This window comes from Coregonus lavaretus (genome assembly GCF_964263955.1).
Source record: "Coregonus lavaretus genome assembly, contig: HAP1_SCAFFOLD_550, whole genome shotgun sequence".
Taxonomy (NCBI): Eukaryota; Metazoa; Chordata; class Actinopteri; order Salmoniformes; family Salmonidae; genus Coregonus; species Coregonus lavaretus.
This window is the reverse complement of record NW_028162133.1, coordinates 205185-229298: the sequence shown is the minus strand read 5'-3', so window position 1 is coordinate 229298 and position 24114 is coordinate 205185. Positions and strand designations below refer to the sequence as shown.

The 24114-nt window shown below is 46.4% G+C and overlaps 1 pseudogene across 1 annotated transcript in view; it reads left to right on the top strand.

Moving 5' to 3' along the window:
- Positions 1–22187, top strand: part of LOC311116506 (espin-like protein) — a 46513-nt pseudogene extending 24326 nt beyond the window's left edge. Inside the window, exons 6-16 of the transcript in view lie at positions 14063–14233; positions 14518–14641; positions 17308–17474; positions 17572–17671; positions 17968–18105; positions 18953–19108; positions 19217–19387; positions 19641–19805; positions 20067–20333; positions 20495–21247; positions 21416–22187. The product of the transcript in view is annotated as an espin-like protein (transcript). The remainder of the gene's footprint in view (positions 1–14062; positions 14234–14517; positions 14642–17307; positions 17475–17571; positions 17672–17967; positions 18106–18952; positions 19109–19216; positions 19388–19640; positions 19806–20066; positions 20334–20494; positions 21248–21415) is intronic.
- Positions 22188–24114: the final 1927 nt, after the last annotated feature.

The window sequence follows — 24114 nt, the reverse complement described above, 5'->3', positions numbered from 1 at the left end:
CCAATCCCTGTACCTTTTGCAGAATATCAGTCTGTCCCTGATGTTCTTTCCTGGAGAGAAGTGGCTTATTTGCTGCCCTTCTTGACACCAGGCCATCCTCCAAAAGTATTCGCCTCACTGTGCGTGCAGATGCACTCACACCTGCCTGCTGCCATTCCTGAGCAAGCTCTGCACTGGTGGTGCCCCGATCCCGCAGTTGAATACACTTTAGGAGACGGTCCTGGCGCTTGCTGGACTTTCTTGTGCGCCCTGACGCCTTCTTCACAACAATTGAACCGCTCTCCTTGAAGTTCTTGATGATCTGATAAATGGTTGATTTAGGTGCAATCTTACTAGCAGCAATATCCTTGCCTGTGAAGCCCTTTTTGTGCAAAGCAATGATGACGGCACCCTCCTTTTAAAAGCTTCCCGTCTGTTATTCTAACTCAATCAGCATGACAGAGTGATCTCCAGCCTTGTCCTCGTCAACACTCTCACCTGTGTTAACGAGAGAATCACTGACATGATGGCAGCTGGTCCTTTTGTGGCAGGGCTGAAATGCAGTGGAAATGTTTTTGGGGGATTAAGTTCATTTTCATGGCAAAGAGGGACTTTGCAATTTATTGCAAGTCATCTGATCACTCTTCATGACATTCTGGAGTATATGCAAACTGCCATCATCAAAACTGAGGCAGCAGACTTGACCACGACTGTAGTGCACTACTTTTGACCAGAGCCCTGTTAATTAGTGCACTATGTAGGGAATAGGGTGCCATTTGGGACGCATACGAGGACTTCCGCTCTTCATTCACACAGAAAGACAGTGGACTTCTTGAAATGTGATTTTTTTTTTTTTTTTACATTGGAAAGTCAAGAAAGGGCCTTCACAATGATAAGCTGAAACAGAGATAATGATCAGCTGAAACAGAGATAATGATCAGCTGAAACACGTTTCCACTTCACAATAACAGCACTTACAGTTGACCGGGGCAGAAATTTGACGAACTGACTTGTTGGAAAGGTGGCGTCCTATGACAGCTCTTCAGTAAGGCCATTCTACTGCTAATGTTTGTCTGTGGAGATTGCATGGCGGTGTGCTCAGTTGTATACACCTGTCAGCAACGGGTGTGGCTGAAATAGCTGAATCCACTAATTTGAATTGATGTCCACATACTTTTTGTGTATAAAGTGTCTATTTTCCAGCTGCTTTGACAGCCTTAGGTATCGTCCCAACTGGCACCCTATTCCCTATGGGCCCTGGTCAAAAGTAGTGCACTATAAAGGGAACAGGGTGCCATTGGGACACTACCTTAGTTCCGCTGACAGTTCTCTTCCTTTGTTCGGTGCCACAGCAACATAGCTGTTGGTTTGTCCTGCATTAGGGACATTACCGGCCATCCCATCCTACACCTTAATAATTAACACCATTCTCCGATCAGTGTTATTGTTTATTGGCTGGCAGGGCGGCAGTGTGGAGGCTGGCTGTCTGTTCATGGGGGTGTCAAACGCCTACCTGAATGACTGGCTGCCTGGTTACCTGGCAGGCTAGACGGCTGACTGACTGACTGGGTGGGATCTATCGGCAGATTCTGTCACGTCCTCATCATTGAGGGCCGACTGACCGGATAACTAACTAACTAATTGACTGACTGCAAGACGTAGCATCACTCGGGTCTGAGCCGTAAGTTACTTATTGATTTTGTTGATTGCTATGGCTTTATTTGATACACTGCTTTTAAGTCAAATGCTTGTCAAAGTGTTGATTCATTACTTAACTAGGCCAGGGGTAGGCAACATGAATATAAACGCAACATGCAACAGTTTCTAAGATTTTACTGAGTTACAGTTCATATAAGGAAATCAGTCAATTGAAATAAATTAATTAGGTCCTAATCGATGGATTTCACATGACTGGGATGTTTTCGTTGTCCGTAGCTTATGCCTGCCCATACCATAACCCCAACGACACCATGGGGCACTCTGTTCACAACGTTGAAATCAGCAAACCGCTCTCCCACACATCGCCATACACGTGGTCTGCGGTTTTTTAGGCTGGTTAGATGTACTGCCAAATTATCTAAAACGACGTTGGAAGCAGTGTCGTGTATTCACGGATGCCAAGGGAAGCCAGGCTTCCCAAAAATATTTACAAAGAAAACAATTCTAAAACATAAAAAAAATATATCTCTGTGTTTCATAATTTTCCTTCAATTCGCAAGAGGCTGAATGTACACTACATGATCAAAAGTATGTGGAAACCTGCTCGTCCAACATCTCATTCCAAAATCATGGGCATTAATATGGAGTTGGTCCCCCCCTTTGGTGCTATAACAGCCTCCACTCTTCTGGGAAGGCTTTCCACTAGATGTTGGAACATTGCTGCGTGGATTTGTTTCCATTCAGCCACAAGAGCATTAGTGAGGTCGGGCACAGATGTTGGGCGATTATGCCTGGCTCGCAGTCGGCGTTCCAATTCATCCCAAAGGTGTTCGAATGGCGTTGAGGTCAGGGCTCTGTGCATGCCAGTCAAGTTCTTCCACACCGATCTCGACAAACCATTTCTGTATGGACCTCGCTTTGTGCACGGGGGGCATTATCATGCTGAAACAGGTAAGGACCTTCCCCAAACTGTTGCTACCAAGTTGGAAACACAGAATCGTCTAGAATGTCATTGTATGCTGTAGCGTTAAGATTTCCCTTCACTGGAACTAAGGGGCCTAACCCGAACCATGAAAAACTGCCCCAGACCATTATTCCTCCTCCACCAAACTTTATACAGTTGGCACTACGTATTGGGGCAGGTAGCGTTCTCCTGGCATCCGCCAAATCCAGATTCGTCCGTCGGACTGCCAGATGCGTGATTCATCACTCCAGAGAACGCGTTTCCACTGCTCCAGTCCAATGGCAGTGAACGTTATACCACTCCACTTCACGGCGTAGTGTGTTACCAATTGTTTTCTTGGTGACTATGGTCCCAGCTGCCTTTAGATCATTGACAAGATCCTCCCGTGTAGTTCTGGGCTGATTCCTCACCGTTCTCATGATCATTGCAACTCCACGAGGTGAGATCTTGCATGGAGCCCCAGGCCGAGGGAGATTGACAGTTCTTTTGTATTTCTTCCATTTGCGAATAATCGCACCAACTGTTGTCACCTTCTCACCAAGCTGCTTGGCGATGGTCTTGTAGCCCATTCCAGCCTTGTGTAGGTCTACAATCTTGTCCCTGACATCCTTGGAGAGCTCTTTGGTCTTGGCCATGGTGGAGAGTTTGGAATCTGATTGATTGATTGCTTCTGTGGACAGGTGTCTTTTATACAGGTAACAAGCTGAGATTAGGAGCACACCCTTTAAGAGTGTGCTCCTAATCTCAGCTCGTTACCTGTATAAAAGACACCTGGGAGCCAGAAATCTTTCTGATTGAGAGGGGGTCAAATACTTATTTCTCTTATTAAAATGCAAATCAATTTCTAACATTTTTGACATGTGTTTTTCTGGATTTCTTTGTTGTTATTCTGTCTCTCACTGTTCAAATAAACATACCATTAAAATTATAGACTGATCAATTCTTTGTCAGTGGGCAAACGTACAAAATCAGCAGGGGATCAAATACTTTTTTCCCTCACATACATGCATACATATACATATCCTTTTTTGTATGAGAATACCTTCAATTTTATGCTGACAGTCTGCACTTTTACCTCATAGTCATTGTATCATTTCAGATCCAAAGTGCTGGAGTACAGAGCCAGAACAACAACAGATGTGTGACTGTATGTCTCTTTTTTTTTATTTGATATGTTAGTCATTTAGGAGACGCTCTTATCCTTAGCCTTGCTCAGGGGCACAACGATAGGCTTTTTCACATAGTCGGCTTGGGGATTCAAACCAGCGACCTTTCGGTTACTGCCGAAAACCGATATTTATACACTGACTATACAAAACATTAGGAACTGACCAGGTGAATCCAGGTGAAAGCGATGATCCCTTATTGATGTCAGCTGTTAAATCCACTTCAATCATTGTAGATGAAGGGGAGGAGACAGGTTAAAGAAGGATTTTTAAGCCTTGATACAATTGAGACATGGATTGTGTATGTGTGCCATTCAGAGGGTGAATGGGCAAGACAAAATATTGAAGTGCCTTTGAACTGGCTATGGTAGTAGGTGCCAGGCGCACCGGTTTGAGTGTGTCAAGAACTGCAACACTGCTTGGTTTTTTACACTCAACAGTTTCCCGTGGGTATCAAGAATGGTCCACCACCCATTGGACATCCAGCCAACTTGGAGCCGCTGACCGGAGCTAGACCAGGCACCGGTGGAGCGGACTGCTCTGGCACCAGCCGTACCGGGCTGGGGACACGCACCACTGGTCTGGTGCAGGGATCAGGCACGTTGCGTACCGGGCTGGGGACACGCACCACTGTTCTGGTGCGAGGAGCAGGCACGGGACGTACCGGGCTGGCGACACGGGTTACCGGTTTCTACATCTAAGGAGAAAGGGATCTCTCTGACGTTGGGAATGCAATATATTTAATAGTTACAGGAAACTATATGGGCTGTATCAATTTATGTGCCCCATGTTGCACTTTTGTCAAATTATACATTTTTCTACAAGTATAGCACTGTATACCTAGCTACGGGGAGCAGGTACGGGACGTACCGGGCTGGCGACACCCACCACTGGTTTGGTGCGAAGAGCAGGAACAACCCGTCCTGGCTGAACGCTCATTTTCACCCGACAAGAGCGGGACGCGGGCACCACTCGCACCGGGCTGTGAATGCGCATCACCGCAGAACAGGGTGCCTGTATGGTCCCACGCTCCTCCTGTTGCCTGGCCAGCTCCTCTCTCCGTGCATCCCCTGACTCCTTCTCCCTTTGGGCCTCCTGCAGCGCCTCCTTCTGAAGGGAGAGCTCCTACTCCCTCTTCTCTAACAGCCCCCGTAATGTGGTGGCCTCCTCTCTCATGCTGCTGATCCGCAGGTCTTGGAGGACCTCTACAATAGCGGCCTCCTCCTCCACAGTCAGCCCCTTTCACGGCCTCCTGCTGCTTCGTCGACCACCCTGTGTGCCCCCCCCCCCCCCCCCCCCCCCCATTTTTTTTTTTATTGGGGTTGCCTCTCGGGTCTCCTTCGTCATTTCGCATTTTGGAGTCGCCGTCGATCCTCTCCTCCCTGGGTTTCGCCCAGGGTCCTTTACCCGCAAATATCTCCTCCCAAGACCACATCTTCCCCACCTGTGTCCAGGGTGTTTGCTCCTCCTGGCCACGCTGCTTGGCCCGTTGGTGGTGGGATCTTCTGTCACGTTCGTTGAGTACAGGATTGGACCAAGGTGCAGCGTGGAATGCATACATGTTTATTCACTAAGTTAACACACGACAAAACAACAACAGCAACGTAACGTGAAGCTCACAATGGCTACACACAAACAAGCCAAACAAGAGTCAAGATCCCACAACATAGATAGGCAAAATGGCTGCCTAAGTATGATCCCCAAATCAGAGACAACGATCGACAGCTGCCTCTGATTGGGAACCACACCCGGCCAACATAGAAATATATAATCTAGATCTACACATAGATACCTAGATATTCACATGGTAACCTCTAGCATTCGTGACAGCTATTTTTCTGTAGGACCCTCTGACTTAGTACCAGAGCATTAGTAGACCCATTGCAAAAGAATCTGTATTTTAAACTTTGGCAGTAAAACTCCCACCCATGGTGATTCTAAGGTGGTGGGAAAAGCCAGGTTTTGTTTGCAACGGTACTAGTAGTAATGAGTAGGTTACCGGTTTCTACATCTAAGGAGAAAGGGATCTCTCTGACGTTTGGGAATGCAATATATTTAATAGTTACAGGAAACTATATGGGCTGTATCGATTTTATGTGCCCCATGTTGCACTTTTGTCAAATTATACATTTTTCTACAAATTATAGCACTGTATACCTAGCTACGTTTCAGGTGCTACTATCATACTCTGGTATACCTCCTTATTAACATTGATTGCTCAGTACTGACTGGCTCAGATCAGCTGAATGTGTCTCTTTCCATGACAATGTAAGATGCATTTATTGCAGAGATTGATATCATCTGATGGAGGAATATCAGTCCATCATATCCTTCTCCAAGGGGCTACTGATGATCAGTCCATCAGATCCTTCTCCAAGGGGCTACTGATGATCAGTCCATCAGATCCTTCTCCAAGGGGCTACTGATGATCAGTCCATCAGATCCTTCTCCAAGTGGCTACTGATGATCAGTCCATCAGATCCTTCTCCAAGGGGCTACTGATGATCAGTCCATCATATCCTTCTCCAAGGGGCTACTGATGATCAGTCCATCAGATCCTTCTCCAAGTGGCTACTGATGATCAGTCCATCATATCCTTCTCCAAGGGGCTACTGATGATCAGTCCATCAGATCCTTCTCCAAGGGGCTACTGATGATCAGTCCATCAGATCCTTCTCCAAGGGGCTACTGATGATCAGTCCATCAGATCCTTCTCCAATGGGCTACTGATGATCAGTCCATCAGATCCTTCTCCAAGGGGCTACTGATGATCAGTCCATCATATCCTTCTCCAAGGGGCTACTGATGATCAGTCCATCAGATCCTTCTCCAAAGGGCTACTGATGATCAGTCCATCAGATCCTTCTCCAAGTGGCTACTGATGATCAGTCCATCAGATCCTTCTCCAAGGGGCTACTGATGATCAGTCCATCAGATCCTTCTCCAAGTGGCTACTGATGATCAGTCCATCAGATCCTTCTGCAAGGGGCTACTGATGATCAGTCCATCAGATCCTTCTCCAAGGGGCTACTGATGATCAGTCCATCATATCCTTCTCCAAGGGGCTACTGATGATCAGTCCATCATATCCTTCTCCAAGGGGCTATTGATGATCAGTCCATCATATCCTTCTCCAAGGGGCTACTGATGATCAGTCCATCAGATCCTTCTCCAAGGGGCTACTGATGATCAGTCCATCATATCCTTCTCCAAGGGGCTACTGATGATCAGTCCATCAGATCCTTCTCCAAGGGGCTACTGATGATCAGTCCATCAGATCCTTCTCCAAGGGGCTACTGATGATCAGTCCATCAGATCCTTCTCCAAGTGGCTACTGATGATCAGTCCATCAGATCCTTCTCCAAGTGGCTACTGATGATCAGTCCATCAGATCCTTCTCCAAGGGGCTACTGATGATCAGTCCATCAGATCCTTCTCCAAGGGGCTACTGATGATCAGTCCATCAGATCCTTCTCCAAGGGGCTACTGATGATCAGTCCATCATATCCTTCTCCAAGGGGCTACTGATGATCAGTCCATCAGATCCTTCTCCAAGGGGCTACTGATGATCAGTCCATCATATCCTTCTCCAAGGGGCTACTGATGATCAGTCCATCATATCCTTCTCCAAGGGGCTACTGATGATAAGTCCATCATATCCTTCTCCAAGGGGCTACTGATGATCAGTCCATCAGATCCTTCTCCAAGTGGCTACTGATGATCAGTGCATCAGATCCTTCTCCAAGGGGCTACTGATGATCAGTCCATCAGATCCTTCTCCAAGTGGCTACTGATGATCAGTCCATCAGATCCTTCTCCAAGGGGCTACTGATGATCAGTCCATCAGATCCTTCTCCAAGGGGCTACTGATGATCAGTCCATCATATCCTTCTCCAAGGGGCTACTGATGATCAGTCCATCATATCCTTCTCCAAGGGGCTACTGATGATCAGTCCATCATATCCTTCTCCAAGGGGCTACTGATGATCAGTCCATCAGATCCTTCTCCAAAGGGCTACTGATGATCAGTCCATCAGATCCTTCTCCAAGTGGCTACTGATGATCAGTCCATCAGATCCTTCTCCAAGGGGCTACTGATGATCAGTCCATCAGATCCTTCTCCAAGGGGCTACTGATGATCAGTCCATCAGATCCTTCTCCAAGGGGCTACTGATGATCAGTCCATCAGATCCTTCTCCAAGGGGCTACTGATGATCAGTCCATCATATCCTTCTCCAAGGGGCTACTGATGATCAGTCCATCAGATCCTTCTCCAAGGGGCTACTGATGATCAGTCCATCAGATCCTTCTCCAAGGGGCTACTGATGATCAGTCCATCAGATCCTTCTCCAAGGGGCTACTGATGATCAGTCCATCAGATCCTTCTCCAAGTGGCTACTGATGATCAGTCCATCAGATCATTCTCCAAGTGGCTACTGATGATCAGTCCATCAGATCCTTCTCCAAGGGGCTACTGATGATCAGTCCATCAGATCCTTCTCCAAGTGGCTACTGATGATTGGTATGTCTGTTTTGTGTGACAGTGGCTGCATTTACACAGGCAGCCCAATTCTGATCTTTTTCCACTAATTGGTCTTTTGACCAATCAGATCAGCTCTTTTGCCAGTAATTGGGCAGAAGGTCAGAACTGGACTGCCTGTGTAAACGCAGCCAGTGTTAGATTGCGGATATAGTGACTAAACAGGCCCCATAAACTGTGCTTGTCAGTCTCTGTGTCAGTGTCTGTGTGGCTGTAAAAACTCAGAGCAGAGCAGAGGGGGATCAGGGTTGGGGTTAGTATGGATGGGGTTAGTATGGCTGGGGTTAGTATGGCTGGGGTTAGTATGGTTTTGGTTAGTATGGATGGGGTTAGTATGGATGGGGTTAGTATGGATGGGGTTAGTATGGATGCGGTTAGTATGGTTTTGGTTAGTATGGATGGGGTTAGTATGGTTTTGGTTAGTATGGATGGGGTTAGTATGGATGGGGTTAGTATGGATGGGGTTAGTATGGATGGGGTTAGTATGGTTGGGGTTAGTATGGATGGGGTTAGTATGGATGGGGTTAGTATGGATGGGGTTAGTATGGCTGGGGTTAGTATGGTTTTGGTTAGTATGGATGGGGTTAGTATGGTTTTGGTTAGTATGGATGGGGTTAGTATGGATGGGGTTAGTATGGTTGGGGTTAGTATGGATGGGGTTAGTATGGATGGGGTTAGTATGGTTGGGGTTAGTATGGATGGGGTTAGTATGGATGGGGTTAGTATGGCTGGTGATAGCACGGTTGGGGATAGTACGGTTGGCGTTGTATGGTTGGGGATAGTACGGTTGGGGTTAGTACGGTTGGCGTTGTATGGCTGGGGATAGTACGGTTGGGGTTAGTACGGCTGGGGTTATCCAATAGGGTTAGCTCATCAGCTTGGGGATCATGAGGAGCTGCTGATGAAAACCAAATGCACAGCTGAGGCCAATGGCTTTAATTAAATGCACACACACACACACACACCAAATTGTATTGGTCGCGTAAACATATTTTGCAGATGTTATCGCGGGTGTAGCGAAATGCTTATGTTTTTAGGTCCAACAGTGCAGTAATACAAGTAAACAATACACGCAAATCCAAAAATAACAAAGGAATTAAGAAATATAGAAATATTAGAACGAGCAATATCAGAGTCTGGAATATAAATATACATGTACAGTGCATTCGGAAAGTATTCAGACCCCTTGACCTTTTCCACATTTTGTTACGTTACAGCCTTATTCTAAAATGGATTAAATAAAACAAATTCTTCAGCAATCTACACACGATACCCCATAATGACAAAGTGAAAACAGGTTTTTTATAATTTTAGCAAATTTGTTAAAAACAAAAAACAGAAATACCTTATTTACAGAAGTATTCAGGCCCTTTGCTATGAGACTCGAAATTGAGCTCAGGTGCATCCTGTTTCCATTTATCGTCCTTGAGATGTTTCTACAACTTGATTGGAGTCCAGCTGTGGTAAATTCAATTGATTGGACATTATTTGGAAAGGCACACAGTTGACAGTGCAAGTCAGAGCAAAAACCAAGCCATGAGGTCGAAGGAATTGTCTGCAGAGCTCCGAGACAGGATTGTGTCAAGGCACAGATCTGGGGAAGGGTACCAAAAAATGTCTGCCGCTTTGAAGGTCCCTAAGAACACAGTGGCCTTCATTCTTAAATTGAAGAAGTTTGGAACCACCAAGACTCTTCCTAGAGCTGGCCGCCCAGCCCAACTGAGCAATTGGGGGAGAAGGGCCTTGGTCAGGAAGGTGACCAAGAACCCGATGGTCACTCTGACAGAGCTCTAGAGTTCCTCTGTGGAGATGGGAGAACCTTCCAGAAGAACAACCATCTCTGCAGCACTCCACCAATTAGGCCTTTATGGGAGAGTGGCCAGACGGAAGCCACTCCTCGGTAAAAGGCACATGACAGCCCACTTGGAGTTTTCCAAAAGGCAGTTAAAGACTCTCAGACCATGAGAAACAAGATTCTCTGGTCTGATGAAACCAAGATTGAACACTTTGGCCTGAATGCCAAGCGTCACGTCTGGAGGAAACCTGGCACCATCCCTACGGTGAAGCATGGTGGTGCAGCATCATGCTGTAGGGATGTTTTTCAGCGGCAGGGACTGGGAGACTAGTCAGGATCGAGGCAAAGATGAACGGAGCAAAGTACAGAGAGATCCTTGATAAAAACCTGCTCCAGAGTGCTCAGGACCTCAGACTGGGTCGAAGGTTCACCTTCCAACAGAACAATGACCCTAAGCACACAGCCAAGACAACGCAGGAGTGGCTTCGGGACAAGTCTCTGAATGTCCTTGAGTGGCCCAGCCAGAGCCCAGACTTGAACCCGATCGAACATCTCTGGAGAGACCTGAAAATAGCTGTACTGCGACGCTCCCCATCCAACCTGACAGAGCTTGAGAGGATCTGCAGAGAAGAATGGAAGAAACTCCCCAAATACAGGTGTGCCAAGCTTGTAGCGTCATACCCAATAAGACTCGATGCTGTAATCGCTGCCAAAAGTGCTTCAACAAAGTACTGAGTAAAGGGTCTGAATACTTATGTAAATGTGATTTTTCCATCTTTTTTTTTTTTTTTTTTACAAATTAGCAAAAATGTCATTATGGGGTATTGTGTGTAGATTGATGAGGGGGAAAAAACTATTTCATCAATTTTAGAATAAGGCTGTAACCTAACAAATTGTGGAAAAAGTCAGTGGGTCTGAATACTTTCTGAATACACTGTATGATGGTGTGTATGGACAGTATATTTATAGAAACGGTTTGTACAGCAGTAGTTATATAGGATGAGCCTTGACTAGAATACAGTATATATATATATATAAAGTGGGTAAAACAGTATGTAAACATTATTAAAGTGACCAATGTTCAATGACTATGGACATAGAGCAGAACTCTAAGGTTCAGGGCAGGGTACTGGGCGGAGGCCCGGCTAGTGGTGACTATTTAACAGTCTGATGGCCTGGAAATAGAAGCTGTTTTTCAGTCGGTCGGTCCCAGCTTTTATGCACCTGTACTGTCTCCACCTTCTAAATGGTAGCGGGGTGAACAGGCCGTGGCTCGGGTGGCTGAGGTCCTTGATGATTTTCTTGACCTTCTTGTGTCACCGGGTGCTGTAGATGTCCTGGAGGGCAGGCAGTGTGCCCCCGGTGATGCGTTGTGTTGACCGCACCACCCTTTGGAGAGCCCTGCGGTTGCGGATGGTGCAGTTGCCGTACCAGGCGGTGATAGGATGATCTCAGTGGTGCATCTGCAGAAGTTGGTGAGGGTGTTAGGGGCCAGGCCGAAAGAGGTGCTGTTGCGCCTTCTTCACCACACTGTCTGTGACCATTTCAGGTTGTCAGTGCCGTGCATGCTGAGAAACTTGAAGCTTTTCACCCCGTCGATGTGGATGGGGGTGTGCTCTGTCTGCTGTCACCTGAAGTCCACGATCAGCTCCTTTGTTTTGTTGACGTTGAGGGAGAGGTTATTTTCCTGGCACCACTCCGCCAGGGCCCTCACCTCCTCCCTGTAGGCAGTCTCGACATTGTTGGTAATCAGGCCTACGATTTCAATTTTGCGTGAATGCTGCCATCTATCCACAGGTTTTGGTTTGGATAATCGTCATAGTGGGAGCAACATCTTCTATACACTTTCTGATTAACTCCGTCACCGAGTCAGTGTATACGTCAATGTTATTCTCATAAGCAACCCGGCACATATCCCAGTCCGCTTGATCAAGACAATCTTGAAGCATAGATTCCGATTGGTCAGAACAACATTGAACAGTCCTTACCACGGGTACTTCCTGTTTAAGTTTCTGCCTATAGGAAAGGAGGAGCAGAATGTGGAGGAGTGATCTGATTTGCCAAAAGGAGGGCAGGAGAGGGCCTCTTAGCTGTCCTGGAAGGGGGAGTAGCAATGGTCAAGAGTTCTTGATGAACGAGTAGCGCATGCGATGTGTTGATACAAATTCGGTAGCGTTCTTCTCAGATTTGCTTTATTGATCCCCAGCTACAATAAATGCGGCCTCAGGATATGCGGTTTTCCAGTTTGCACAAAGTCCAATGTAGTTCCTTAAGAGCCGTCGCCGTGACGATGACCGAAGAGAATTCTCTCTGGAGATAATGCAGTCTGTATTTGATAGTGAGGTATTCCAGATCGGGAGAAGAAAAGGACTTGAGTTCCTGTACGTTACCACAATCACACCATGATAGTTAATCATGAAACATACACCACCGCCATTTCTTTTTTTTTTTTCCTGGAGAGTTCTTTCTTCCTGTCCGCGCGATGTACTGAGAACCCAGCTGGCTGTATGGACGGGGACAGTATATCTGGAGAGAGCCATGATTCCGGAAAAGTATGTTACAGTCGCTGATGTCTCTCTGGAAGGAGATCCTCGCTCTGAGCTCGTGTACTTTATTGTCCAGGGACTGAAGATTAGCGAGTAATATACTCGGAAGCGGTGAATAGTATGCTCACTCCGTATTCCTCTTCTCCGTCGGCGGCGTCTTAAAGCAGCCCCTGAGATGAGTGGAAATGCCTCTAGGGGTATGAACAAAGAATCCATTTCAGGAAAGTCTCATTTCTGGTCGAAATATCTGGTGACCGCCAATCTAATAACCATAAGTTATTTTCGGCTGTAGGTAATAATGCAAGACAACGTTCTGAGCAAATCATGTAAGAAATAACACAACAACAGCAAAAATACTGCAATGTCGGCTAGGAGCTAGGAACAGGGTGACCATGTCTTTCCGCGCCATCTTGAGCGATGCAGCAACGTCACAGCATATTTGGTGCTGTTCCACATCAAAGTGGTGTGAGAGAGGAAATGGTTGGGACCGCCCCTTGGAGACAAAGCACAACAGTGTGTCGCAACGTATCAGCCCTTCCTTTGATGTTTTCGCGTGTCCCAAATGGCACCCTATTCCCTAAACAGTACACTAGAGCCCTATGTTCAAAAGTAGTGCACTATATAGGGAATAGGGTGCCATTTGGGACACAGAGAGTTGTGGGTTTTAATCCTGTCCTTGGAGAGCAGAATTTGATCTGCATTCTGCATGGCCTCGATTAGGACATTACAGGTTCATTAGGGGAGATCTAAACGCTTCCATATATCCTGCATCCTCCCCGCGGGGGTTGGAATCCTGCCAATACAATGTTTGTTTCTTTCTCCTCCTCTCCTCTCTACTCTGAACTCATTGTACCTCTCCGATCTGAGATTCTCTCTCTCTCTCTCTCTGTCTCTCTCTCTCTCTCTCTCTCTCTCTGTCTCTGTCTCTGTCTCTGTCTCTCTCTCTCTCTCTGTCTCTCTGTCTCTCTCTCTCTCTGTCTCTGTCTCTGTCTCTCTCTCTCCGTCTCTCTCTCTCTGTCTCTCTCTGTCTCTCTCTCTCTGTCTCTCTCTGTCTCTCTCTGTCTCTCTCTCCGTCTCTCTCTGTCTCTCTCTCTCTCTCCCCGTCTCTGTCTCTGTCTCTCTCTCTCTCTCTCTCTCTCCGTCTCTCTCTCTCTCTCTCTCTCTCTCTCTCTCTCCGTCTCTGTCTCTGTGTCTCTCTCTCTGTGTCTCTGTCTCTCTCTCTCTCTCTGTGTCTCTCTCTCTGTGTCTCTGTCTCTCTCTCTCTCTCTGTGTGTCTCTCTCTCTCTCTCTCTCTCTCTCTCTGTCTCTGTCTCTGTGTGTCTCTCTCTCTCTCTGTGTGTCTCTCTGTCTCTCTCTCTCTCTCTCTCTCTGTCTCTCTCTCTCTCTCTCTCTCTCTCTCTGTCCCCCTCCCAGCCCTTCTCAACAGACCGGCCAATAGAAGAACTAGGTCCGGTGGAAGAGGACGTGAGGGGGAGACAGGCTGTGACGTGGCAGCCCAGTAAAGAGGACTACTACCGTCGCCTTAGCGACCCCGGCCGGGACTACTTCCACAATAACAACAAAACAAATATGGAGAGCTTAAAGGTGATTCGCTTACATACTGACAGTATGATACTGAGCTGATCGTTGGCATACTGATGGGCTTCTGTTTTAAGGTTTGAGAGGCGGGCCAGTACCCAGTGGGTTGCCGATTCGAATTCCAGGGCTGATGGGGAAATGTTGTAAATCCCATATCGGCATATTCTATATCGGCATATCCTATATCGGCATATCCCATATCAGCACATATCCTATATCCCATATCCTATATCCCATATCGGCATATCCTATATCCCAAAGACTCACCATCTCTTTGTTTTCCTACCCAGCAACCAGAGACAGAGGAGTCCCCTCAGGCTCCTCCCCCTGAACCTCCTCTACCCACCTCATCCTCCTCTCAACCACAACCATCTGCCATCTCCAGTGTACAACATGTTAAAGTGGCATCAACTGGTGAGGGTAACACCAGTTAGTAGGGCTATGATGATAGCAGATGAGTGTAACACCAGTTAGTAGGGCTGTGATGATAGCAGGTGAGGGTAACACCAGTTAGTAGGGCTGTGATGATAGCAGGTGAGGGTAACACCAGTTAGTAGGGCTGTGATGATAGTAGGTGAGGGTAACACCAGTTAGTAGGGCTGTGATCATAGCAGGTGAGGGTAACACCAGTTAGTAGGGCTGTGATGATAGTAGGTGAGGGTGACACCAGTTAGTAGGGCTGTGATGATAGTAGGTGAGGGTAACACCAGTTAGTAGGGCTGTGATGATAGTAGGTGAGGGTGACACCAGTTAGTAGGGCTGTGATGATAGTAGGTGAGGGTAACACCAGTTAGTAGGGCTGTGATGATAGCAGGTGAGGGTAACACCAGTTAGTAGGGCTATGATGATAGTAGGTGAGGGTAACACCAGTTAGTAGGGCTATGATGATAACAGGTGAGAGTAACACCAGTTAGTAGGGCTGTGATCATAGCAGGTGAGGGTAACACCAGTTAGTAGGGCTGTGATGATAGTAGGTGAGGGTAACACCAGTTAGTAGGGCTGTGATGATAGTAGGTGAGGGTAACACCAGTTAGTAGGGCTGTGATGATAGTAGGTGAGGGTAACACCAGTTAGTAGGGCTGTGATGATAGTAGGTGAGGGTAACACCAGTTAGTAGGGCTGTGATGATAGTAGGTGAGGTTAACACCAGTTAGTAGGGCTGTGATGATAGTAGGTGAGGGTAACACCAGTTAGTAGGGCTGTGATGATAGTAGGTGAGGGTAACACCAGTTAGTAGGGCTGTGATGATAGCAGGTGAGGGTAACACCAGTTAGTAGGGCTGTGATGATAGTAGGTGAGGGTAACACCAGTTAGTAGGGCTGTGATGATAGCAGGTGAGGGTAACACCAGTTAGTAGGGCTGTGATGATAGTAGGTGAGGGTAACACCAGTTAGTAGGGCTGTGATGATAGCAGGTGAGGGTAACACCAGTTAGTAGGGCTGTGATGATAGTAGGTGAGGGTAACACCAGTTAGTAGGGCTGTGATGATAGCAGGTGAGGGTAACACCAGTTAGTAGGGCTGTGATGATAGCAGATGAGGATAACACCAGTTAGTAGGGCTGTGATGATAGCAGGTGAGGGTAACACCAGTTAGTAGGGCTGTGATCATAGCAGGTGAGGGTAACACCAGTTAGTAGGGCTGTGATGATAGTAGGTGAGGGTAACACCAGTTAGTAGGGCTGTGATGATAGCAGGTGAGGGTAACACCAGTTAGTAGGGCTGTGATGATAGCAGGTGAGGGTAACACCAGTTAGTAGGGCTGTGATGATAGCAGGTGAGGGTAACACCAGTTAGTAGGGCTGTGATGATAGCAGATGGGGATAACACCAGTTAGTAGGGCTGTGATGATAGCAGGTGAGGGTAACACCAGTTAGTAGGGCTGTGATGATAGTAGGTGAGGGTGACACCAGTTAGTAGGGCTATGATGATAGTAGGTGAGGGTAACACCAGTTAGTAGGGCTGTGATGATAGTAGGTGAGGGTGACACCAGTTAGTAGGGCTGTGATGATAGTAGGTGAGGGTAACACCAGTTAGTAGGGCTGTGATGATAGCAGGTGAGGGTAACACGAGTTAGTAGGGCTGTGATCATAGCAGGTGAGGGTAACACCAGTTAGTAGGGCTGTGATGATAGTAGGTGAGGGTAACACCAGTTAGTAGGGCTGTGATGATAGCAGGTGAGGGTAACACCAGTTAGTAGGGCTGTGATGATAGCAGGTGAGGGTAACACCAGTTAGTAGGGCTGTGATGATAGCAGGTGAGGGTAACACCAGTTAGTAGGGCTGTGATCATAGCAGGTGAGGGTGACACCAGTTAGTAGGGCTGTGATGATAGCAGGTGAGGGTAACACCAGTTAGTAGGGCTGTGATGATAGCAGGTGAGGGTAACACCAGTTAGTAGGGCTGTGATGATAGTAGGTGAGGGTAACACCAGTTAGTAGGGCTGTGATGATAGTAGGTGAGGGTAACACCAGTTAGTAGGGCTGTGATGATAGCAGGTGAGGGTAACACCAGTTAGTAGGGCTGTGATGATAGCAGGTGAGGGTAACACCAGTTAGTAGGGCTGTGATCATAGCAGTATCACAATATTTTTTCCATGGCAAAAATGAAAACACAAAGCAGACAAAACGCTTTGGTCCTTTAAAAACAATAAAATATTGTTTGCTATAGCTTGGGAAATAAATAAATGTGACTCTGGATGACAACATAGTGATGTTTGTTTCCAACATTAGGGTTGTTTTCCTAAAGAAGGTAAATCTGCTTCGTGTTTTGTTTCCTTGCCACGATACTAACGACTACCGCAATACTGGTATCGTCCCGACCCTACCAGTTTAGTGTTATACCAGTATTGCACTGTATTTCAACTTTATTTATTTATTTAACCATTGTTTTTACTAAGCAAGTCACTACTTGTAAAAGTTGGTTTGGGAATTGATGTCACCATTGGTTCAGTTCAATCATTGGTCAATCCATGACGTTTGGAATTTATGTTTGAGTCGGTTGTTTCCATGTGTTAACACGAGTAGGACAACGCTCTCATCCAAACACACAACAACAAACACAGCTGTCACTGTTTTATTTCAGTGGTGAAAACTTTAACACAGAGCAGCAAGGAGGTGAAAAGTGTCGATCTGACCAAGGTTTCAGACAAAAACCTCCTGGCTGGGAAAAGCAACGGTGATGAAAGGCTCCTGACAGAAAGGAAGTCGATGATTAATTTGAAACGATCAGAGCTAGTATCAACACAAGCAGTAAGCATCACGTTACCTTCCCCCTTTGATATTTCTCTTTCTGCTTCAAGGATGATATACAAGGCTGTTATACTGATAAATAGTTTGTCTTCTACAGAATAAGATAGCGGCGGAAGAGATTACTGTCGATCTCACCAAAGTTCAGCTGGGTGGCAAAAAGCTCCTTTTGTGAAATGAAATCCTCAGCAGCTGCAGCAGTTAGTTCTTCCTCAGATATTTTGTTTTTCTGATTTTTAACCAAACACCTCTGTTTCGTTGTTCTTGAACTAATACGGCAAAATGTTATGTTATGCTGATGAAAAGCCAATACATTGGATTTCCTCTTTGCTCTTCCTCAGATATTTGTGTTTTTGTATTAATACTCCTTTCTGTTGTAATTATGGTGTCCTTATCAGGACATCCTGATATGGAAACAAGTCCGTCTGAGTCTGAGTCTGTCCTAATAATCACACTGTATGTAACTGATGAATGATATGGCTTTTGTCATCAACAGAGTAAGATGGTGTCGTTTTCCACAGAAGAGGTCCAACCTTCTGAAGAGTCTAATGTTGATCTGACCCAAAACTTCCTTGGGCTCGGTGGCAAAAAACCCCTCTGTGAAATGAAGTCTCCAGAAGCTTCAACAAACGCTGTAATTACTCTTCACTCTCTGATGTCTTGTTTCTGTTCTTGGACTTTTAGTTGTTTTAACTGATGTTCGGTCTTGCTTTTCTTCAACAGAGTAAAATGGTGGCGAGACACACGCTTTCCGCAGAAGGACTCCGTCACAACAAACCTTCTGAAGAAGTGATTACTGTTGATCTGACCAAAAACGTTCAGCTTGGTGGCAAAAGGCTCCTCACTGAAATGAAGTCTTCGGAATCTGCACACGCAGTAAGCACTAACATTGGATGATGTCTAATGCAGAGATTTCTGTTTGAATTCATTAAGGGCTCGATCCAATCAGATTTGCGCTAGCCGACACCCACATACTGTAGCTGGTGTTCTGACGGTGTCGGAGGTGGAACCGCTTTAGAGCTGTCCAATCCACAAGCGGCTCCCGGCGTTATAGCTATCGCGGACATTGCCATTGGCTGCACGGAGTCGCATTAGTAGGAATCCCACGCAGCCATGTTTACAAGTTCGAACACTGGAATGTGTGATGTAATCTACACCTTGATTAGGATGATGATAACATCCTCATTATATATAATTTAATGATTTTCAGTTTGAGTGTCGTTATTTCAATATAGCCTACACTTTTCTCATTCTGAACTTCTAACACGAGTGGGATGGGTGTGGCTTCGTGATAATGATCACAAAAGCAGCTGCTCACCGATTTGATATCTCCAAAGCAGTTACACCTCCGACAACCCCCAAAACATCAGCTATGCGGGTGTCGGTTATTGCCTGTTTAACACTTGATCTGATTGAATCTTGGCCTCTAATACACCACTCTGTTATAACTGATGAAGGTTAACTTGCCTCGTCTTCACCAGAGTAAAATGGTGGCGAGACACACGCTTTCCGCAGAAGGAGTCAGTCACAACAAACCTTCTGAAGAAGTGATTACTGTTGATCTGACCAAAAACGTTCAGCTTGGTGGCAAAAGGCTCCTCACTGAAATGAAGTCTTCAGCGAATGCAGCACACATGGTAAACACTTACATCAGATTTCCTCTTCTGTTTTTCCATTTTCTGTTCTTAGATTTATACACCAAACTGTTATAACGGATGAATGGTCACTTTCTTTGTCTTAAACAGGGTAATATACTGGTAAAGGCTGAGGTAAAAACTGTCGATCTGACGAAGGCTTCTGACAAAAATCTCCTGGCTGGCAAAAACCTGCTCGGTGACAAAAAGTTCCTCGACAACATGAAATCCATCACATCTCTGAAACAGACAGAGATAACCACAGTAGCTGTAGCACAAGCAGTAAGCAATCACATCACTTCTCCTTTTGAGATTTCTCTACTTGGACTAATACTTACTTACTTAGTCCCCTTCGTCTGGTGTCGGACATAAGGCAGCAGCAATCTTCTGCCACTGGAGTCTGTCTTTGGCCACAGCTTCTGCCCTGTCCCATGAGAGACCCATCTCGTCCAGCTCAGCTTCCATATTGGACTAATACACCGAGCTGTTATAACTGATGGTAAATTGGTGTTGTAATTGTTTTTGTCGCCAACAGAACAGGATGGTAGTTCTGCCCACAGAAGAGGCCAACCTGTCAGACATCGACTACCTGGTTCCCACCCATGACGAGCGGGGTCGGCCGATCGCTGAGTGGAAGAGACAGGTCATGGTGCGTCAGCTACAGGCCAGGCTATTGGACGAGGAGGACCAGAGGAGGAAGGTGAGGCACTCTTGATTGGATATCCCAATACGGTCGCAGCTCTGATTGGATATCCCATGATGCTGTACGGTCACGTCAATAGAGCTGGCATGTTATTCGTATCATTACACCAATCAGGGCGTAAAGAGCCGGATTCTCAGACCCAGATTAAGCCTACTCATTTCTTGTGTCCAAGAAACCGGCCCTCAGCATTGGTATGTCAGTGATATGACATGCACTGTATATTAAAAACGCTGTACTGTGTCGCCTTCACCTCTGTAGGAGAATGGGAACACCACTTCCAAAGCAGTGAGCTGGAGGTACTCCCAGGCCCACAACGCTATCCTGGGCCCGTTTGGAGAGCTGCTGACCGAGGACGACCTGATCTACCTGGAGAAGCAGATCCGGAGCGTGTCCAACCAGAAGAAATGTGAGGGCTATGAGACAGAGCTAGCCCGTCTGGCTGAGGAGCTCAGGACCATCCTGCCAGCTCCCATCGTCAACATCACAGCCAGCACTCAGTTCAGAAACCCCAACCAGGAATCTCAGGTTTGAGTTTATTTGATAATAATAAAAAAAAAGAAATACAAACAGTACATACCACAGAGATCCTATTAAATGATAAATGTAATTATATGCTACAAACAATGTTTCTAGGATCACACAATGAAGTCAATGACTTATTTTCATTGTGATCCCTTAATAAAAAGGTCCCTCTGCCCGTGTGGTGCAACCGCATCTCAGGCATCGTAAAGAGTATGTCCCTGCTGATGGCCAACCTGGCAGACGGGCCGTACTCTAAGATGCCCAACACAGAGCTATCCACTGTGTTCTCCCAGACCCCGGACAGACCCACCTCTGCCCGGGGGCGCAGGGAGAAGATAGAGTCCGAGATCCACCAGTTTGGGGTTTCTGTCCGGAATCTGAAGTCCAACTTTGAAGGTCATGAAGAAGAAACCGAAGTAGACGTCCACGCGATGTCAGACGTACAGGAAGTGATGTCAGACGTACAGGAGGAAGGCCTGGGGTCAGAGGTCAGAGGAACACAGGAACGGCCCAAAGAGATTAACCCAGCCCCTGAAGCTGACCAGAACAGTGACTCGGGCATAGCCCATGGTGACAACATGACCGACGTTAGGGAAACCACCAGTCTACGTAAGGAGCGCATCGTGGTGCTGTTCTTGGGCCACTGGAAGAAGTCAGCCTACACGGTGACTCTGAAGACCAGAGAGGCCGAGAGGAGAGCCAGTGTGGACGAGGTTGGTGGTAAACCTGGGGGGACAGATGGGAGGGGACCACGGAGGGGATCTCAGATGCCTCTGGGACATTTCTTCAAACAGAGGAGTGTCATCAACAAGATGATTGGTGATTGGAGGAGCATGATCTCCAGTGTTCCGTCTCGCCAGATCCGCCGTCTCCACCGGCAGCAGGCGCCATACTCCCCTGAACAGTTCCTCCCCAAGGTCATTCTACACTTTATACACACACACACACACACGCACACACACACACACACACACACACACACACAGACACTTTATACACACACAGACACTTTCTACAAACACAGACACTTTCTACAAACACAGAAATTGATTGTGTTCTGAATCTGATTCTAATTCCTCCACAAGGTGGACGGGGCGACGGCGGACTACGACAGCCTGACCCTTGACCTCTTCATGCTGGGCTACTTCCACATCCTGGAACTCGAACTCCCCGCGGACGAGAGGAAGATGAGACACCTGCTGTGCTTCGAGGTGTTTGACCACGTTGGTCGTTTCACCTGGGAGAGCGTCCGGGAGTTCCACAAGGCCGTCATGATGGACATCGAGGCTGGGAAACGTGAGTGGAAGGACGGCTTCGAGGACATTAAGGTCAAATTCTTTGGGAACGTGTCAACGACTCAGTCTGAACTGCCAGAGGTAGAGAAACAACAGTTCCTTCCAGAGGTCAGGCCGGTGCCCAAAGTCATCCTCCAAACCCCGACACCAGATGAAGGGGCTTTGATTAAACAAGGAGCAGACATCTCCAGTTTCAGCAACGATGAGATTTGTAAATACATAGACAGGAGTTTCGCTTTCTGGAAAGAGAAGGAGGCTGAGATTTTTGATTTTGAATAGTAGTTGTTTTCACTGTACCTTCTTTTTTTTTTGATATTTTTTAAAAATAATTTGTAGTCTGCTGACTTCAAGTTATAGTTATGTAGTCTGCTGACATCAAGTTATAGTTATGGCGAGGGATGGGGTTACTGTAAGTGCATTTTATTCTCAGTGTGAATACCTTTTGTGTTCTTGGTGAATAGTTGTTATTTAAAGAGAAAGCAATAAGTAGGCCTACAGTAAGCTTTCCAATCTTAGAAACTTGTAGTCAGATGCATAGTACAAGCTACATTGCATTCGGAAAGTATTCAGACCCCTTGACTTTTTCCACATTTTGTTACGTTACAGCCTTATTCTAAAATTGATTAAATAATATTTTTTCCTCATCAATCTACACACAATACCCCGTAATGACAAAGTGAAAACAGGTTTTTAGAAATGTATGCAAATGTATTAAAAACAGAAATACCTTATTTACATAAGTATTCAGACCGTTTGCTATGAGAATCGAAATTGAGCTCAGGTGCATCCTGTTTCCATTGATCATCCTTGAGATGTATCTACAACTTGATTGGGGTCCACCTGTGGTAAATTCAATTGATTGGACATGATTTGGAAAGGCACACACCTGTCTATATAAGGTCCCACAGTTGACAGTGCATGTCAGAGCAAGAACCAAGCCATGAGGTCGAAGGAATTGTCCGTAGAGCTCCGAGACAGGATTGTGTTGAGGCACAGATCTGGGGAAGGGTACCCAAAAATGTCTGCAGCATTGAAGGTCCCCAAGAACACAGTGGTCTCCATCATTCTTAAATGGAAGAAGTTTGGAACCACCAAGACTCTTCATAGAGCTGGCTGCCCGACCAAAATGAGCAATCGGGGGAGAAGGGCGATGACCAAGAACCCGATGGTAACTCTGACAGAACTCCAGAGTTCCTTTGTGGAGATGGGAGAACCTTCCAGAAGGACAACCATCTCTACAGCACTCCACCAATCAGGTCTTTATGGTAGAGTGGCCAGGCGGAAGCCACTCCTCTGTAAAAGGCACACGACAGCCCACTTGGAGTTTGCCAAAAGGCACCTAAAGGACAGACCATGAGAAACAAGATTCTCTGGTCTGATGAAACCAAGATTGAACTCTTTGGCCTGAATGCCAAGTGTCACGTATGGAGGAAACCTGGCAGCATTATGCTGTGGGGATGTTTTTCAGCGGCAGGGACTGGGAGACTAGTCAGGATTGAGGGAAAGATGAACGGAGCAAAGTACAGAGAGATCCTTGATGAAAACCTGCTCCAGAGCGCTCAGGACCTCAGACTGGGGCGAAGGTTCACCTTCCAACAGGACAACGACCCTAAGCACACAGCCAAGACAATGCAGGAGTGGCTTCGGGACAAGTCTCTGAATGTCCTTGAGTGGCCCAGCCAGAGCCTGGACTTGAACCCGATCGAACATCTCTGGAGAGACCTGATAATAGCTGTGCAGCGACGCTCCCCATCCAACCTGACAGAGCTTGAGAGGATCTGCAGAGAAGAATGGGAGAAACTCCCCAAATACAGGTGTGCCAAGCTTGTAGCGTCATACCCAAGAAGACTCAAGGCTGTAATCGCTGCCAAAGGTGCTTCAACAAAGTACTGAGTAAAGGGTCTGAATACTTATGTAAATGTGATATTTCCGGGGGGGGAGGGCGGGTTTGTTGATACATTTGCAACAATTTATAAAAAAACAGTTTTTGCTTTGTCATTATGGGGTAATGTGTGTAGATTGATGACGGGGGAAAAAACAACAACTATTTAATACATTTTAGAATAAGGCTGTAACGTAACAAAATGTGGGAAAAGTCAAGGGGTCTGAATACTTTCCGAATGCACTGTATAACGTAACAATACTACAAGCTATAACATTATTATAATAAAGGAGCATAAAGGACATGCTAGTGTCATGTGATCTCCTCTGTGAAGAGCCAGTACTGTCTGTCCATGGCTTTCTTCTGACACATATCAGTATCATTACTATTAGCATGACGTCACCTCGTACCATGATGTTACGTAATGTTAAAGGAATACTTTGAGATTCTGGCAATTATGTACTTCCCCAGAGTCAGACGAACTCGTGGATACTATTTTTATGTCTCTGTGTTCAGTATGAAGAAAGTTTGAGGTAGTTTCGCAAGCCAATGCTAACTAGCGTTAGTGCAATGGCTGGAAGTCTTGCTATCTGCTACCATAGACTTC